Source organism: Ovis canadensis, chromosome 11 (genome assembly GCF_042477335.2).
Source record: "Ovis canadensis isolate MfBH-ARS-UI-01 breed Bighorn chromosome 11, ARS-UI_OviCan_v2, whole genome shotgun sequence".
Classification (NCBI taxonomy): Eukaryota; Metazoa; Chordata; class Mammalia; order Artiodactyla; family Bovidae; genus Ovis; species Ovis canadensis.
The window spans coordinates 69,816,060-69,822,059 of record NC_091255.1 but is presented as its reverse complement, the minus strand read 5'-3'; the positions used below and the strand labels follow the sequence as shown (position 1 = coordinate 69,822,059).

The 6,000-nt window shown below is 53.7% G+C and overlaps 1 long non-coding RNA gene across 1 annotated transcript; it reads right to left on the bottom strand.

Moving 5' to 3' along the window:
- Positions 1-347: 347 nt before the first annotated feature.
- LOC138414598 (uncharacterized) lies at positions 348-4,410 on the bottom strand. The gene is made up of 3 exons (XR_011246917.1): positions 4,273-4,410; positions 3,641-3,709; positions 348-1,285 (listed from the first exon to the last, which is right to left on the bottom strand). It is a non-coding gene; the product is annotated as an uncharacterized lncRNA (long non-coding RNA).
- Between the last annotated feature and the right edge of the window lie 1,590 nt (positions 4,411-6,000).

Here is a 6,000-nt window from a genome sequence, read left to right as displayed (position 1 = left end):
AAGATGTATTGGAAGAACCCAAACAAACCTTTTGGCCAACCAAAAGTAATATTACAATTATCTTTTTTTATTTTTTATTTCATCTTTTTAAAGTTATTATTTTCACTCACTTGAATTTGTCTTCCTTGTACCTCTTGGCTTCCTTTCTGCTTCCTTTGTTTTTCACCTCAACAGGTTCCCCCCAGAGAAATCAGAAAGCAACACGTGAAATTGCCAGTCTGTAATCCCACCTTTGTTACCCAAGGTGATAGTGGGTTCACGTCCCCATTGTGGATACTGGGGGGAGGGAGGAGGTGGGGAAGGGAGAGTGTCGTTGGCCAAAATCCCTAAGCAGAGTCCAAGAATCGTTTTCTTTTGTATTTTAACATTTATTCATGAAAACAAGTGATCCTCCAGCTTTATTGAGGTAGACTGACAAGTAAAATTGTATGACACCAATCTGTTGATTTTCGGAATCCAGTAGAACTCTGTAACACAGGGTCAGTGCCAAGGCTGAACTACAGACCCAAGGAAACAATATCTACTTGTTCTCAATTATTTTAGGAAAAAGAGGCCTATATTTTCTTCTCCAGATGGTGGGGGAGCAGAGTCTCATACATGTTTACTGTTGTTCCAGGTCTTTGAAGAGAGTCTTTGGGTAACAATTAGAGGCTCTGCCTAGACAGGGGCTCAAGTGAAGAGACTTTAGAGGAAATGATGCTAATAGGACATGCGCCCCAGCCCCTGTGGCCCGCCGAGCTCACAGTGTAAACCCGGGTCATGTCCATGACCGACAACCAACAGAGCTCAGCTCTCCTCTGATTTTACTACAGAAAAGCACAGAATAGGTATTTTTTTCCAAGTTAGCATTGTGTTCAGGCAGATACTGAACTTTCCTCCATGGGTGAAGGGTTTAACATTCGTTTTTCAAGCATTATTCCTTCAGGAACATTGATATAGAAAAAAATGGGGTCCCAGGTTGCCCCATCTCATTCTGGCTCTTAAGAGTGTGAAAAAGAGGAACTCGAGGAGGTCTCCGCCTGAAACTGGTTCTGTGAGGGGCCCTCTCAGGACCTGTCTCGGGAGAGGGCTCCCTTGCAAATCTGACTTGCCCAGGTGGATTCATCCGCAGGGGTGACAGGCAGCAAAATTAGTTCAGGAAGGCATTTAAGAACATCACCTCCAAGGGGGAGGGCCAGGAGACAGATGGAGGGGGAGGTCAGCGCTCGTCGATGCAGACTGTTAGGTGCCGGATGGGTAAAGAGCAAGGGCCTCCTGTAGAGCACAGGGCACTACAGTCAATGTCCTGTGATAAACCAGAATGGAAAAGAACATGCAAAAGAATGTGGGTATGTGTGTAACTGGATCACTTTGCTGGACAGCAGAAATGAACACAACATTGTAAATCAGCTCTGTGTCAATAAAATAACATTTAAAATAGACTATCACCTCAAAAAGAGTTAAAGATGTAGACATCTCAATGCAAAGATGCAAAACAACAATTGGGGCGGACACTGTTAACTGTATAAGTTTGCCTCCGCTTTCTGTCCGGTGACCTACACAGGGCGTGGGGCTGGGTGGTGGGGGCGGGGGGGTGTCCTCAGATCCGCCCGGAGGAATGAGAGTTGCTGAGGCTGCCTTAAGGGTGGTGGCAGTGAGGACACAGAGGTCTCTTTTGGCTAAGTTTTCAGGATGCAAGGCAGCTCTGCAATGAGACAGGTTGCTCTGTGTCATCTGTCCGTCTGTCTGTCTCTCATCAATCTTCTCCGCCTTCTCCAGCTCACTCTGGTGAGCTGCCCTGCTGAATCCAACAGCTCGCCTCATGGGAGGGCACCCTGGTGGGCCACCAGTCAGCCAATGGAGGGACCTGTTTTGGCAAGTGACTCCCCCCACCACCCATTCAAACCGTGGTCTGCGAAGTGCCCTGTCCTGCTTGCCTTGCACCTCCCAGTGGGGGCGAGCATCATACCTCACGTGTGCAGGATGCCTGTGTCCAGAGAGTACATCTGACTTCAGATCCTAGTTCTGGAGCCTGGTCTTGGGACTGCCTTGGATGGCAAGGGTCTCGTAACTAAGCCAGTATCTCTTTTCATATTTAAGCTGCTCAGTTGCTTCTAAAATAGACCTGAGGTGCTGGATTGGAACATCTTGAATCTGCTTCTCATTCTGACTGTAACACTGGGGACCAGCTTTAAGGCAGTGAACAAAACACTCCCTCTTAGGGTCCCTGTTTGCTCCCCTGGGACAGAGCAGGTGCCAGGAGACAGACGCTCAAGGTCCCAATGGGACGAATGTGCTCTGAGTGCAGTTATTCTATGTAGTGGCTTAATGACTTGGGCACTGAAAGAAGTCGCCATTCCCGTTACCAGGACCTGGAAGCCCGAACTGTGCTCAGTCGCTCAGTCGTGTCCGACTCTCTGTGACCCCCTGGACTGTAGCCCGCCAGGCTCCTCCGTCCATGGGATTCTCCAGGCAAAGATACTGGAGTGGGCTGCCATTTCCTTCTCTGGAGGATCTTCCTGCACCACGGAATGAACCCACCTCTCCTGCACTGGCAAGTTTGAAGGATTAGGACTTAGGTATCTCTTTATTCTCTTGGGCTCTAAAATCACTGCAGATGGTGACTGCAGCCATGAAATTAAAAGAATGCTTGCTCCTTGGAAGAAAAGGTATGACCAACCTAGACAGCATATTAAAAAGCAGAAACATTTCTTGACTGACAAAGTCTGTGTAGTCAAAGCTATGGTTTCTCCAGTAGTCATGTATGGATGTGAGAGGTGGACTACAAAGAAAGCTAAGAGCGGAAGAATCGATGCTTTTGAACTGTGGTGTTGGAGAAGACTTGAGAGTCCCTTGGACAGAGAGGAGATCCAACCAGTCCATCCTAAAGGAGATCAGTCCTGAATATTCACTGGAAGAACTGATGCTGAAGCTGAAACTCCAATATTTTGGCCACCTGATGCGAAGAACTGACTCACTGGAAAAGACCCTGATGCTGAAGCTTTGGGAGTCTGTGCAGTCCCTGGGGTTGTAAAGAGTCTGACATGACGGAGGGACTGAACTGAACTGATGTCTGTGGGGCGGGGGGAAGTCGCGAGGATGTTCTCGTTGGCCGTGATCTTCTACCTCCACTGCCCACTGGGAGACACATCCTCCTCCTCTTCAAAGTTCCCTAACGGCGAACACGTCGGCTTTCCCACCCAGCGCAGCCCCGTCCTCCCCTCTGGCTTCCGGTTCCTGCTGACGGCTGCATCTTCTTCTCCACGAGCCTGCCCAGAGCTGTCTTTGATCCTCCTGGCTCCTGCCCTTCCTGACACCACCGTATCGCTCTCCACATGAGTCACCAGGCCTCAGAGCCACCAGGTCCCCGAGCAGAAGGGAACCTCTCCCCTTCGGTTCAGACACAGCTGAGCCCTGCAGAGAGGTGGCTGCCGGCCCGCGTCACCTGGCGCTGGGATGCGCAGGCTGGAGCAGAGCCTGTGGGCCCGGACACCCCTCCTACCACCGCCCCTCCTGGCCAGGTTCTTCCTGAAGACAGTCCCCCATCCTTTCTCTCTGGCCCCACCGCGCCCTGCTCGGGGCCTGATCCCCCATCTCCCCTTTGGCTGGTCCCCCCCAGCAGCCGTTTCACCACTCTATTCACCGCGGTCCCTCCACTCACCCTTGTGGAAACGGCGTCAGTGCCTCCCCTTGACCCGGAAGTGAACTCCCTTGACCCGGAAGTGAACTCCTGTTCAACAAAGTGCATGGAGCATGTCTCCCGTGCGAGCTGCAGTGGGTCAATGTCTGATCCCTCCGTGGGCTCAACCCGGCCGGGTCCCTTCTCACCTGCCCTCCTGCCCCAGGGACGGCACATCCACGGCCAGGAGGCCTGCCCTCCTGTTTCTGCACCTTCAGGGGCCTCCCCGGGTGCAGAGAACCCTGCCCCTCTCGAACCCGCGGAGTGAGCGCTGCCTGCAGAGGCCCCCGCGCGTGCCCTGAATTTAGGCCCCTTCTTGGCGGGGTCCCTCCGGCCATTCTCCCTCCTGTTTCCTGTCCTGGGGGCACTGAAGGGACCCCAGGAGCTGCCTTTGCTGCCGAGCGGGGTGACTTTCCGCCTCCATGCCCCCGCCCACCGCCCCCTGTCTCCTTTAGCTCTTGCTGCCTCCTGGAAGGTGGCAGAGACTTAGTACCCACCCACCCACTCTGCCTCCAGTGAACGCAGCCACGGAGTCACTGTGTCTGGGGAGGCACGGCTGCAGTTGAACGAGGTCAGGGCGGGTCCCTCAGCCCAGGGTGCTCTGAGAAGCTCACCTGGGGTCCTGTCACCCCTCAGCCTGGAGCCCAGGAACCCGGGACACAGGGAACGCCTGCTTGGTTCCCAACAGGATATCCTCCATTCTGTGGTTTAAACTCTGCTCGCCTTTCTTCTGACCCTGAGGAACCTGACCAGCTGGACGGCGCAGATTCCTGGCATATTTTGGGGGGAGGGCGGTGTACCTTTCCAGAGAGCGTGGGGTTTCATGACCTGTCATTGGACCTGAAGCGTCAGGGCTGAAAATAGCCGCGATGCTATTTGTTCACAGATCTGGGGGGAATTTAAACAAGACCACGGGGTGCCTGGTCTCTGTCTTGGGGAACATCCGAGGTGCTGTCCCTGCCCCCGGGTCAGGTGACTCAGAAGTCAGAGGCAGGGTGGTGGACGATGGCCTGGCACGGGGCAAACGTCTGGCTGGGTGCTCAGCTCTCCACGGGGTCCAGGGCATCGTCCGCCCTGTGGCCTCTCCATCAGGACTCAGGACACACGTTTTGTGGTGGCTCTGGTCTCGCAAAAGGGCAAAAGCAGGATCCACCGAGCTTCCTTAAGGCGACGGCTGAGAGCTGGTACAGGGTCCCCCTGTCCCTTCCTGTTGCTTGAAGCAGACGGAGTCAAGCGGAGGCACCTTTCACCTGGGGGGGGCTTGAGTACAGAAGGCATGGTCAACTGCAGAGCTGTGCTGGCCACTGGCAGGCGCTCTGCTGGCCTTGCCTTTCCAGGGGGTCGATTCTTCAGTGGGCGGAGGGCTGGGCCCGCTCAGCACCCTTCCCGTGGGCTCCTGGTTCCCAGACCAGCTTCCCCTCCAGCCACCTTATCCAGAAAGGACGAAGGGAACCGCAGGTGCCCTGGGCCCTCCAAGCGGGCCTGTCACCCCCCAACTCCTCCCTCACCAAGAACTTTCCTTTGGGTCAGTTGGAGGGGAATGTAGAGACATGGGCCACACGCTCATTTTACAGATGAGAAAACGGAGTCTAATCTGGGTTTTTAGTCTGATAAGAAATGAGCGAATTAGGTTTGAGAGCCCAGGACTCTCATTTTTTTTTTTTAATCGAAAAATTAGGAAACAGGGCACAAATAGAGATGCAGATGGAGAGAATGGACTTGTGGCCACGGGGGGAGGGGAAGGCGGGATGAACTGACAGTGGAGCGTCAGCACGTGTACACGACCGCCTGCAGAACAGGTAGCTGGCGGAAGCTGCTGCGTGGCCCAGGGAGCTCAGCTCTGGGCTCTGTGATGACCCAGAGGGCTGGAATGGGGGCAGTGACAGGCCCAAGGCGGGCTGTGCAGCAGAAACCAACACTGTTGTGAACCAATTATACTCCAATAAAAAATAATTCTGCCAAAAAGAAAAATCGGGAAACAAATTTTCTTTTCAAAAATTCATTCCCTGGCCGGTTTCTCTGGATGCATCTAACCTGTCAAGCGAGTGATACCCTTGCGGTCTTCAACGGCCACCTTCACCCAGACATAGCTGGACCAGACTTGATTCTCACACCGTTCGCTGGACCCCAGGAGTGAGTTCACCCGGGGCACCAACTGTGTGCGAACAGAACTCACTCTCAGTGGGATGAACCATCTGCTCGGAGGACAAGCTGGTTCCCGCCGCCTCTCGAGTGAACATTTGGGAACACTTCCGTGTTTGACAAGCATGCACACGAACGGTGGGGTGACTCTGGGTTCTTCCCTCAGCCTGTTTTCCGTTTGTGCGTTTCTTGATCTCACC